This window comes from Geotrypetes seraphini, chromosome 10 (genome assembly GCF_902459505.1).
Source record: "Geotrypetes seraphini chromosome 10, aGeoSer1.1, whole genome shotgun sequence".
Classification (NCBI taxonomy): Eukaryota; Metazoa; Chordata; class Amphibia; order Gymnophiona; family Dermophiidae; genus Geotrypetes; species Geotrypetes seraphini.
The window spans coordinates 11366604-11379527 of NC_047093.1; the positions used below are offsets into that span (position 1 = coordinate 11366604).

General features: G+C 43.9%; 1 long non-coding RNA gene across 1 annotated transcript in view; it reads left to right on the plus strand.

The window, feature by feature from the left end:
* The first annotated feature begins 1677 nt into the window (after positions 1-1677).
* The window catches only part of LOC117367351, a 59680-nt gene continuing 48433 nt past the window's right edge, over positions 1678-12924 (plus strand). The window contains exon 1 of the long non-coding RNA XR_004540752.1: positions 1678-1785. This is a non-coding gene — a long non-coding RNA (uncharacterized LOC117367351). The remainder of the gene's footprint in view (positions 1786-12924) is intronic.

Here is a 12924-nt window from a genome sequence, read left to right on the forward strand (position 1 = left end):
TTCCGCTAGGTAGGGTTACCCGATTTTTCAGAAAAGGAGGACTTGTGACCCCATCCTGTTCCACTCCCTGCTCTTCCTCATTCCACCCCCCAGCACTGCCCTATTCTGCCCACAGCCATTCCGCTCCCCAAACCCTGCCCCACACAAACCTCATTTCTTCAGGGCCACGTCTGGAGGGTCTCTGCACATGCACATGCGTGGCTGTGACATGCGTGGCTGTGAGGAAGCCCTGAATATGTATACCCTAGAGGAAAGGAGAGACAGGGGAGATATGATTCAGACGTTCAAATACTTAAAGGGTATTAACGTAGAACAAAATCTTTTCCAGAGAAAGGAAAATGGTAAAACCAGAGGACATAATTTGAGGTTGAGGGGTGGTAGATTCAGGGGCAATGTTAGGAAATTCTACTTTACGGAGAGGGTGGTGGATGCCTGGAATGCGCTCCCGGGAGAGGTGGTGGAGAGTAAAACTGTGACTGAGTTCAAAGAAGCGTGGGATGAACACAGAAGATTTAGAATCAGAAAATAATATTAAAGATTGAACTAGGCCAGTTACTGGGCAGACTTGTACGGTCTGTGTCTGTGTATGGCCGTTTGGAGGAGGATGGGCAGGGGAGGGCTTCAATGGCTGGGAGGGTGTAGATGGGCTGGAGTAAGTCTTAACAGAGATTTCAGCAGTTGGAACCCAAGCACAGTACCGGGTAAAGCTTTGGATTCTCGCCCAGAAATAGCTAAGAAAGAAAAAAAAAAAAAAAAAAAAAAAATTTTTAAATTGAATCAGGTTGGGCAGACTGGATGGACCATTCGGGTCTTTATCTGCCGTCATCTACTATGTTACTATGACATCGCACGCGTGTGATGCCATCACATTGCATCCGTGCATGCACAGAGGCCCTCCAGATGCGGCTTTGATAGGGTTACCAAATTTTCCCGAAGGAAAATCCGGACCCTTGGCCACGCTCCCAGGACCCTCCAATTCTACCCCCAGCCGGCCATCCGCTTGTGAGTGGATGTGACGCGGCGAGATCGCGCACGTGTCACCGCATCCCCCTCCCGATGCAATTTTGTTGGAAAGCTTTTTAAAACCCGGACGGACCCCTGGACATGTCATTAAAAAGAGACCATGTCCGGGGAAATCCGGACCTCTGGTAACCCTATGTCCAGGTATCTCTTTATAGAACTGTCCCTTAGTGTTTTTGCTTGGTTTTTCTTCATTTTTCACCGTCGCAAGGGTGGGTGTTTGTGCTTTTCAGTGTCTTGAACGCGTAACAGAAAACAGCTTGTACAGTGATTCAGAAGCAAGAGAGCTTTCACCCAGTGGATCAACTGGGGGGGGGGGGGGAGGGGGTGGTCAGATTTTAGGGCCCATGGCCATCCCCGGCTGAAATTGACTCCGATTGAGTGAGTGTTGAGATTGGAAGGGGGAGGGATATTTTTGATAGGGTCTTGTTGGAAAGCACTGGGAAATTCATCTAGAAGTGTGATAATTTTTTTTTCACTTCCTCCTCCTTTGCTCTAATTAACTGGGAATGTGTTAATTAGTAACGAGGCCTTTACTGATGTGGAAAATCTGGGCAAATGGGAGCTTAGTTTGTTGGAATGTGAAGAGAAGCAGACTTCATTTCCAGCCGTGAGTTTGGGGCTCTTTTCAGAAAGCTAATTAAGATTCAAATGAAGTCATTGCTCTGAGAAGGGTTATTCCAGCCATTATTAGTCATACAGGGACTGGTGTATCTCTAGAATCTTTTAATTAATGAATGCAGGGAAGAGCATGATAGAATTTAGGTAAGTGCAATTGTAAAAGCGTGCCATTTATTTAGCTCGCTATGAAATTCAGCACATCTGCTGGGTGATAAATGTACAATGCGGGGAAGCAAATCTCTGAGACCGAGATGGTGCTTTGGTGACCAAGTTGAACCGAGCTGCCTGCTAAACATTTCTGGACCTCAATCTGCTCATGTGACTTGGAAAGAGCTATGGACTAGAGGTCTGCACGGGAACGGGGATCGCGGGAACCCCATGGGTCCCGCAGGAATCCCCCCCACCCATGGGACTCTCATGGGGACCCCCCTCTGGCCCACGGGACTCCCACGGGGATAGAAGGCTTTGGAAGCAGGGTTCGTCCATATAATATAATGGACACGTCAGCCTTAGTGAAAGAGGGGGTTTATAAGTTAATTACCTGAACAGAAAACAAAAAAAGGGTTCCACCAAAGAGATTCCACAAGGAAAACAACAGCGCAAACACAAAAGAAACTGTGGAATTGATGATTCAGAAGGAATTGCTGCTTTTTATGGGGACGGGAGGGGATGGAGGTAATTACTTGCGGGGATGGGTGGGGACGGAGAGGATCCTGGTGGGGACGGGCGGGGATGGGTGGGATTTCTGTCCCCGCGCAACTCTACTACGGACCTGAATGTCTTCGTGAAGAACAGTCGTACCAGTTCAAATCCTGCTTCATTTAATATACCACTAATACTATACCAGTTTGAAAAAGAAATAATTAGAGGGGAATCGAGGGCCAATCGGACAAACTCGGAGGTATTGAAAGGGAAGAGAAGATGCGTAAAACTGAACCCAATCACTGGTCGCTGCACGTGGAAATAAAATTGTGATATTTTTCAGCGTAACGTTGCACAAAACCCATTAGGGAGGTCATTTGTACTGCGTATGTACCGCATGGCCCTTTACGTCACAAATAGCGTGCATATAATTTGCATGCTATTATGCTGAGAATCGCCTGCAAAATAAAAATCGCTCCCACTACGGCCACTACATCGACTCACTGGATTTTACCATTAGCGCTAACCGATTAGCGTGTGCTAAACGCTGATGCATACATGTTAGTCTATGGACTCATTAGCTTTTATCGTTCACTAATTTGATTAGTGCATGCTAATCGATTAGCACACCTTAGTAAAAGAGGGCCTAAGGGCTGGTTTCTCAAAACTCACTGTGACTTAAGGAGAGGGGTGACATGAGCGTAGCGAGGTTGGTAGAAGATGAGTCGCGCACCAGAGTTTTGCACAGATTGCAAGGGGGAGAGGCGACACTGAGGGATACCAGTTAGGAGTAGATCGCAGTAATCTAAGCATGAGGTTACGAGAACTTGGACAAAGGTCCGGGTAGTGTGCTCAGAGAGGAAGGGGCGAATTTTGGTGATACTGAAGAGATAGAAGCGACAGGTCTTAGCAGCTTCTAGGATATACGTAGAAAACGAGAGGTCAGAATCGAAGGCCATTCCAAGGTTGCAAGCAGAGGAGACTGGAACAATGACAGTAGTATTTACAGAGATGGCAGATGCGTGGAATAGTCTCCCAGAAGAGGTGGTGGAGACGGAGACTATGTCTGAATTCAAAAGGGCCTGGGATAGGCACTTGGGATCTTATGGAGAGAGAAAGAGATAATGGTTATTGCAGATGGGTAGACTAGATGAAGAACATTATTTGCAATCATGTTTCTGTTTCTCTAACCATAAAGCTCTATGACCTCACAATGCAGGTGGAAAGAGCCTTAGCCAATAGGAAGAGGAGATGCAAATGTTAAGAGCCTTAGCCAATAGGGAGAGGAGGAGATAGTGGATGCTGCGGATGGGTCGTTTGGCCTTTATTTGCCATCAGGTTTCTATAACCATAAAGCTCTATGACCTCACAATGCAGGTGTAAAGAGCCTTAGCCTATAGGAAGAGGAGATGCAAATGTTAAGAGCCTTAGCCAATAGGGAGAGGAGGAGACAGTGGATGCTGTGGATGGGCAGACTGGATGGGCCATTTGGCCTTTATCTGCCATCATGGTTCTATGTTTCTATTGTAAAAGTTCAATTGCCTAGGAGAATGCCTCCCTGAATAGAAAAGTCTTCAGATCTGGAGTCTCAGATCGCTAGGAAGCAGATTCCATAGCTCGGGGCCATGAACTGAAAAAACGGAATTACGCGAATGGTCTACAAATATTTCTCTGAACGATGGAACTACTAACTGATTCTGATTGAGAGATCTAAGTGTTCGCGGAGGAGTACAAGAAGTCAGATACTAAGAAATAAAGGGGTATCCATAGCGCGGGTTTTGAATACAAGTAAGAGAATTTTGTAAGTGATATGATAGGATACAGGTAACCAATGTGCCGATTTTAAGTAATGGTGTAACATGATTGTAATGTCCCTATGTGTGCACGTCCCTTTATGGTTAGATGTTATGGCACGTAGGCAGTACCTTATAGAATTGCTTCTAGTGAAAGTAGGCTTCTGTCATAGCCACGGTTCGGACCTGGGCGTCGGAAGTTGTTTGTACATTCTGCCAGCGGCTGATCCAGAAGCCTTCCCTCTGACGCATTTGCATTTTGTGTCCAAGGGGAGGCTTCTGGGTCAGCTGCTGACCTGAAGATATGGTAAACAGGTGTGGGAGGGGGGAACATCTACCTCTAGACACCCCATTTATGGAATGTCCCACGTACATTTTGAGTGTGTGCGCATGTGGTTTCTTTTTTCATTAGACATTAGGAGCTTTTGAAGTTGAAAAGACTGAATTTGGGAGTGGGTTAACTGAGCAAGTTTGGAAGGGGACAGGTTTTTGGTTCCTTTCTAATGAAGAGGCTCACCGTGTAAGGACTTGATGGTGCTTAGATTCCAGATGTGCAGTTAGGTGGAAGACCGGTGCAGATGCTCTTGGAATTCCCCAATTCGATACCAAATTGGTAACTGGATACAGAGAGAGTTAGGTAAGGACTGGGAAGTGTTCTGTAGCTGAAAATATTCCTAATCCGTCAGCCTAGATGCATAACAAGTTGATTGTCTTACCAGAGTTCAAAGTCTATGAATTTTCCTCTCCGCACATGTTGGGAAGGTCAGATTTCTCCCGTTCAGGTAGAGACCTGGATTCTGAGTGTTTTACTGGATTTAGAGTTCACCATGCAAAAGCAAATTAATAACAGTGAAAGATTTGTTTTGCTCAACTCTGGAAAATCTGGACTTTTGCACCAAGAATTGTGGGATTGTGCAGAATATAATTTTTTTAAATATTTAATTTGATGTAGGCCTTTATATATTGCTTAATCCAAAGAATTCTAGGCAGAGAACATAAAATCCCCCCCCCCCCAAAAACCCCATGTCATAAATAAGTATAAAAATCCTAAAATTTGATATTGCAAGGTGGAAGTAAGGAAGAAGTAGGGAATTACAGGCCGGTAAGTCTGACTTCTGTGGTAAACAGATTAATGGAAACATTTTGAAAACAGAGAATGGTGAAGCTTCTAGAATCCTGTGGAATACAGAACAAGAGACAACCTGGATTCACTAGAAGTAGGTCTTGTCACACAAATCTGATCAATTTCTTTGACTGGGTGACCAGGAATTGGATAGAGGATGTGCACTAGATGTGGTGTATTTAGATTTTAGCAAAGCCTTTGACAGTGTTCCACACAGACGTCTAATAAATAAACTGAGTGCCCTCGGGATAGAGACGTTTAAATACCTATGAAATGTAAATGTGCATGAGTTGAGTCTCTTTCTTGTGAAAGGAAGCTCTGGAATGAGAGGGCATAGGATGAAGAGGTGATAGGCTCCAGAGTAATCTAAGGAAATACTTTTTTACAGAAAGGGTTGTAAATGTGTGGAACAGTCTCCCAGAAGAGGTGGTGCAGATAGAGACTGTGTCTGAATTCAAAAGGGCCTGGGATAGGCACGTGGGATCTCTCGGGGAGAGAAAGAGATAATGGTTACTGTGGATGGGCAGACTGGATGGGCCATTTGGCCTTTATCTGCCATCATGTTTCTATGTAACAATAGTGACAAGATATAAAAAATAATCTGAGTCCAGAGAATAGACCCAAAGAAAACGTATTTGTAGACAGAAGACAAAGTAACACTATAGGGTCCTTTTCCTAAGGTGCGCTAATCTATTTAGTACAGGCTAAAGATTAGCGCATGCTAAGGCCCCCATAGAATATAATGGGCGCCTTAGCATTTAGCACATGCAAATCTTTAGCGAGCGCTAAATTGATTAATGTGCCTTAGGAAAAGGACCCCTAGTTTAAGGTCATCAGTTATTAAGAAATAATCTGGCCAAAAAACTTTCAAAATAGCCAGATTTTCACTAATCTTCACCGTTTACGTTTAATATCATAAAATATATGACATTTTTGTAGTCATTGAAGAACTTGATATCAAAATATATTCTGAAATATTCTGAGTTAATCAAATTATTATCTGTGAAATAAGAAATTTAAGCATTATAATAATTGTATGACGTACAATTTAACTCTGTTAGGAATCGGAGCTGGAGTCGGCATATTTTCACAGACTCCACCTCCAACACTGACTCCCAGTGGGCACCAGAGAAAAATCAGCGCTTGGTGCCCAATTCCCACGCCCAAATTCTGATGACAAGACGTATGCCTGCTGAAACCAGGTGTAGAAACATAATGGCCCATCCATAGCATCCTCTTTCTCCTCTTCTCCCTAAGAGATCCCACATGCCCGCCTCACCGGAGAGTGTGCCATCAGAAACATAATGTCAACAAGAGGTGTGTCGGCAAATATTTCGCATAGACTGCAAGCCTCTGTTTTTTCTTTAACAACCATGACTGCCTGTATACCAGGGAGCAGAGATCCAGAAAGTCAGGGACTTGAAATCCGTCCCCCCCCCCCCTAACTAGTTCCTAACTCTGCTTCCCTGGAAATATTACTGATGGGTTTGTTCACTGCATTGTTTGTTTGAGCACTGTGTTAACAGGGGTTTGTGTTCCTTCACGATATCTGATGGGTTTTTGTGTTGGTCTGACCACCCATGCCTATGCTCCTTTTTTGGGCTGACCGCCCTGAGATTTGGGTGCATAGTTTTACCGAATAGCACGTAGCAAGATGCGTTTTTCAGATTGCGACCATTTGTACGTTGCATTTCACGCCGGCAGCGCTTTGATTTCCAACCACGGGCTCGGTGTGTGGGGAAGGGCAGGAGCGATTCGGGGGAGAGAAGGGCAGCAGGCAGGAGAGATTTGGAGCAGAGATAAATATTGTCGGGGCGGCAATGGAGCTGGTCCCCCAGCAGTCGCTTCTTGAGTTGATCGGCCAGCCCAGTCGGTTTGCAAAATTTCATTAGTGAATCGGGTCTCTGCCCACTTTGCATGCCATGCCCCTCATTTGCATGCGTAGATCGGAATTGGATCGCAGGAGAGGTTAGTGAATTGGGTCGGAGGGAAATCGGGGTCACAAAGCGATCGGTACACGATCAGTTTGCTTAGTGAATCTAGCCCTAGGATTTGCCCAGGGTCACAAGGAACGAGGGATTTGAACCCACAACCTCAGGGTGCTGAGGCTGTGGCTTTAACCACTGCACCACACGTTCCCGCACTCTCTTCTTGTGGTCTTGCTAATTTTTAGAACCTTCTGTACAGGAACTAAGGGCTCCTTTTTACAAAGGTGCGCTAGCGTTTTTAGCGCACGCACCGGATTAGCGCACGCTACCTGAAAAACTACCGCCTGCTCAAGAGAAGGCGGTAGCGGCTAGAGCACCTTTGTAAAAGGAGCCCTAAATAAACTAAAGCCCCCTTTTATGAAGCCGCGTTATAGCCCGCTGTGGCAGTATTAGGTCCGACGTTCCTAGGAATTCTACGAGCCTCTGTGCGTTTACTGCTGCGTCCGGCGATAAAAAAAAAAAGCCTAACGTGGCTTTAGAAAAGGGGAGGGGCAAATTTTAAAATGTGCTTCTTTTAAAAACGGAACAAATGCCCAGATTAACTCTGAGCGTTAACCATTCAGACAAACATTTTGAAACATGCTTTATACTGGTGACGGGTCAAAAGCGCGCGAGGACAAAGGCGCGCCGACAACCCAGCGCAGACAACTGAGCGCAGGGCTTGATCGTGCGGAAGAAAACCCATATTTTAAAGGGTTCTGACGGTGGTGTGGGGGGGGGGAACCCCCACTCTACTTAATAGGGATCGCGCTGCCTCACGCTGCCATGTTGGGGGGGGGTAACCCCCCACATTATACTGAAAACTTAACTTTTTCCCTAAAAAACAGGGAAAAAGTTAAGTTTCCAGTATGAGGGGTGTTACAACCCCCCACAACGCCAGCGCGATCTCTATTAAGTAAAGTGTGTGTGTGGGGGGGGGGAGGGGGGGTTCCCCCACCAACACCCCCCCCTTCAGACCCCTTTAAAATACGGTTTTTCTTCGGCGCGATTAAGTCCTGCGTTCAGTTGTCTGCGCTCGGTTGTTGGAGGGCACTTTTGACTATGAACCCTTTATATTAGTGATTGTAAAGAGTTAAATATGAACATCCAATAAGGGATTCTAGTTTTATTTTATAGTGAATTATTTTCTTTTGCTATAACAAAATGGAAAAGGCCTGCTTTGCCTAACTAAAGACTCCTTTTACTAAGCTGCGTTAGGGCTTTAACGCGCGGAATAGCATTGAGCTGGCGTGAGTTCTAGCCATATAGCGCAGGGTTAGCGCCCGCTAATCTGCTTCGTGCGCTAAAAATGCTAGCGCACCTTAGTAAAAGGTGCCCAAAATCATTATTCTTCTGTAGAGGTTTCTTGTTGATGCATCTTGAGTCCTGTGTAGGGTTCCTGTCATCACATCTCAAGGAGGATATAGCGGACTTAGAAAAGGTTCAAGGAAAAGTGGCAAAAAGCCTTAGGCTGGACAGGTGAGGGCTTTCTACTTGGAGAAAAGATGACACAGAGGGGATATGATAGAAGTTTATACAATCATTGAGTGTGGCACAATGGTTAGAGCTACGGGCTCCGCACCCGAGGTTCTGGGTTCAAATCCATGCTGCTCCTTGTGACCCTGAGCAACTCACTTAAATCCCCTCCGTTGCCCCAGGTACATTAGATAGATTGTGAGCCTCCTGGGACAGACAGGGAAAAATACCTGAATACATTTATGTAAACTGTGCTGAGCTCTCCTGATAACTAACTAGAGCTGCTATTGTGATGTCATAATGCCTCATTCCACCAATGCCTAAGACATCAGTGATGTCACAAAGGCATCACTGTCCTATACTTGGCTCATTTTTACTACATTATGATTTCTAGAGTGGCGCAGAGGTTAAAGCTACAGCTTCAGCCCCCCAAGGTTGTGGGTTCAAACGCACGCTGCTCCTTGTGATCCTGGACAATTCACTTAATTTCCCCCCCCCCCCACACACACACACCCATTGCCCCAGGTACATTAGATAGATTTTGAGCCCACCAGGACAGACAGGGGAAATGCTTGACTACCTGAATAAATTAATGTTTCCCTGGGAGAACAGTATAGAAAATTGAATCAATAAATAGTGTGAAAAGTTTCAGCCTTTGATAACCAGAGCTGGTATTGTGACATCATAATGCCTCATTCCACCAATAAGAGCCAACCTCATCAGTGACGTCACAATGGCTTCATTGTCCTACACTTGTCTCACTTTTACTACATTATGATTTCTAGGGTGACACAGTGGTTAAAGCTACGGGCTCCGCACCCTGAGGTTCTGGGTTCAAATCCACGCTGCTCCTTGTGACCCTGAGCAACTCACTTAAATCCCCTCCGTTGCCCCAGGTCCATTAGATAAGAGTGTGAGCCCGCTAGGACAGACAGGGCAAAATGGTTGAGTACCTCAATAAATTCATGTAAACCGTTCTGAGCTCCCCAGGGAGGACGGCCTAGAAAAATAAATAAATAAGGAGCTGTATTTTAACCTTTCAAACATAAAAACAAGAGGGCACTCCGTGAAATTAATGACTACAAGATTGAAAACAAATCATGGTTCCGCAGGAAAACAGCTTTCACAATTAAGCTGTGGAATCTGTTGATGGATGACTTGATCAACACGGAGGGACTGGAAAGAGAATTGGACAAGTTCCTGGAGAAAAAGTTCATAAAAATTAGTAGCCAAGTAGGGTTCTTGTGACTCCCCCCCCTTTCCCCCCCCCCCGAATGGCCACTGTTGGAGACGAGATGCTCTTGGTCTGACTCAGTCTGGCTTTTTCTTCTGTGCTTGCATTCTGTTTGATTTGGCTGTCCTGCTGCATTCTGACACATTTTGAAAAGATTACGGCTCGCTGTCACTCCGACATCACTATGGTGATAATCCATCTGGAAACAAATACACAGTGCAGAACTGGTTGGACAGAAAGTGTGAGATTAGGAATCGAGGAAAAAGCAGTGAAGAATGGGGTGGAAAAGGATTCTGGGAAGTGGACTTGACGTCTGAATATTTGGGAAGCAATAAGAACCTCTAGTTTCATGGTGCCAAGATCTGAAAGCATGCAAAAGGAAGATTTGGAAGAAGAAAGAGGAAGATATCATAAGATTTCATTGAAGTATATTTAAGCTGGGGGATGCTTAAGGAGGGGGGGGGGGGGTTTGGGAAAAAGTCATATTTAATCAATCAGAGAGGATCTCCCAGAGGAGGATGTGGAATGCCCTTCCCCAATATATTCGTCAAGAAAAAGATATTTTAGTATTTAAAAAACTTTTAAAATCTTATTTATTTAGAGATGCCTTTAACATTTAATACACTGCTTGTTAACAATTGCTGAGTCATTACATCCCTTTACCTACTGTTATTTTCACTATTCTACCCCAAATGATAATTGTAACTTTTATCCTTTCCTTCCTAGCTATATGTTTGTTTAAGTTAATTGTTTATTATTAAATTGTGAACCTCTTTTTATTTTTATTATATTTTTGTAATGTACATCGCTTAGTGATTATAATAGGCGATTAATCAAATTCTGTTAATAAACTTGATAAACTTGATGTGCTCATGCTCTTCTCCCATTTTCCTCTTTCTTACTTTTGCCAATTTCACTGTCGTGTGGCTGGGGTTGTTGCATGTATGTGCCTTTTGCCCCAAGTGGCGTAAACACTAGCGGGAGAACAAATTCATATCAAGTAGATTTGATTACCAGACCTCAAACACCCAAGGCACTACTTGTTAATTTTTCGTGCCCTTACTGGGGTGATGTATTCATCATCGGTCTTGGTAAAGTGACATATGCAAATTAATTTTTTAAAAAGAAACCAAACACTGGTCTGAGAGACATTTGGAGCATTGAGATTAAGCACCAAATTACCGCATCTCAATGGCCACGAATTTGACTTGGAGGATGAGATGTACAGTGTCGGCATCTATGAGACAAACTTGGTTTTTTCTGTTACATAGAGCATTCTGGACCCCTGTTCGGTTACAAAAATTGGATAGCTCTAAGTCTAATAAATGTTGGAACTGTCATCTTGAAGCAGGGACTTTAGATCATTTATTATTCTATTGTCCATTTATTATGAATTTATGGAAATCAATTTGGGACCAAATTAATTGTTTATTAGATAACCCAGTGGCATTATCATATGATAGTGTGCTATTTGATATGGCAGAGAGCAAAAAGTCAGATTTCTACAAATAATAACAAATTATTACTTATAATAACTGGGGTTGCCATTCAACAAATTACGTATAATTGGAAAAACTGGAGTAGATTAAATTATAATTTCTGGTGGAATTCCTTATGTCATGTTTATAAAATGGAAAGATTTATTGCAATACAGCGCGGTTTTTTAAGGAAATTTCAGGATGTGTGGGAGCCATTAACACAATATTATACTGATTAGATGACATTGTTTCCCTTAAATTTACAAGTTCAATGGTGAGGGGGGAGGGGGTAATTTTATTATTACATATTGTACAATATATTTGATTATATGATAGGAAAGGGTGGGAAGGTTGAGTGATAAGAGCATATTATTTGTACCATTGATGATTATTAAGTGATATATTTATTGTTAATTTGTTTGGACATATTGTCACACTTATTGTAAGTCTGAAAATGAATAAAGAATATATATATATTTTTTAAAAATATTTTTAACAGGCTCTATGAAGTTATCTTAATGTCCGACGGCTGCCCAACCGTTTCACTCTTGGTTTCATCAGGGGCTATGCCTCCTTGAATTCATGGACCAGTTTCTAAAAGAAAGCCAAAAAACTTGATAATCTATTTAAAATGTGAAAACCCTAACATCCCTATTAATGTGTTAATATTTATTTCAGAATTCCCCAAACCAACTCATTGATGATCGGTTCGGAATTGATAAATATTTAGTTTAAAAAATCATTAATTATATCATTTCATTGTTAAATATTATTGTGAATCTCTAAACCATAAATCATCTTACCTAATTTCATTGTGATGTAAATAAATCTTTCTAAAACCTTATCAGTGGATAATACTAATGTACTAAATCTTCCTAGCTATATAATTTAATCATAATCGTCTATATATATGAGGTACTCTCACTAAACAGAGGTTATTAGTGAGGATAATCAAAAACTCTCAACTTGGAATGATCAAGTAAGTACCGTATTTTCACATAGATAACGCGCACCCATGTAAAACGCGCACACGGGTATAGCGCGCAAAAAACACATATTTATGTACATAAATTTTTATATACCACGCACACCCGTATACCGCGCATGCTGCCCGACTCTCCTTTCGCCCGCCCCGACTCTCCTCTGGAGATCCTGACTCTGTTTTCGCCCGCCCCGACTCTCCTTTCCTCCTTGAAGTCTTGTCCCTACCCTGAAAGCCTGATGCCCCCCCCGACGTCCGATTCACCCCCCCCCCCGCAGGACCGCTCGCACCCCCACCCCGAAGGACCGCTCGCACGCACCCGCACCCCCACCCCGAAGGAGCACTCGCACTCCCATCCCGAAGGACCGCTCGCACCCCCACCCAAAGAACCGCTCACACCCCCACAGCCTCATCCCCCTCCCCCATGGAAAAGCTGTCTACCTTGTTTCCGGATGCCAGCGAGCCCAGCTGTTTCCTCTGCCGGCGGTCCCACCCCTTCTCTGAGCCCTGCTGTGCTGCTTTTTCTTCCGGCGATCCCGCCCTTTCTCTGACATCAGAGAAAGGGTGGGACCGCCTGAAGAGGAAGCA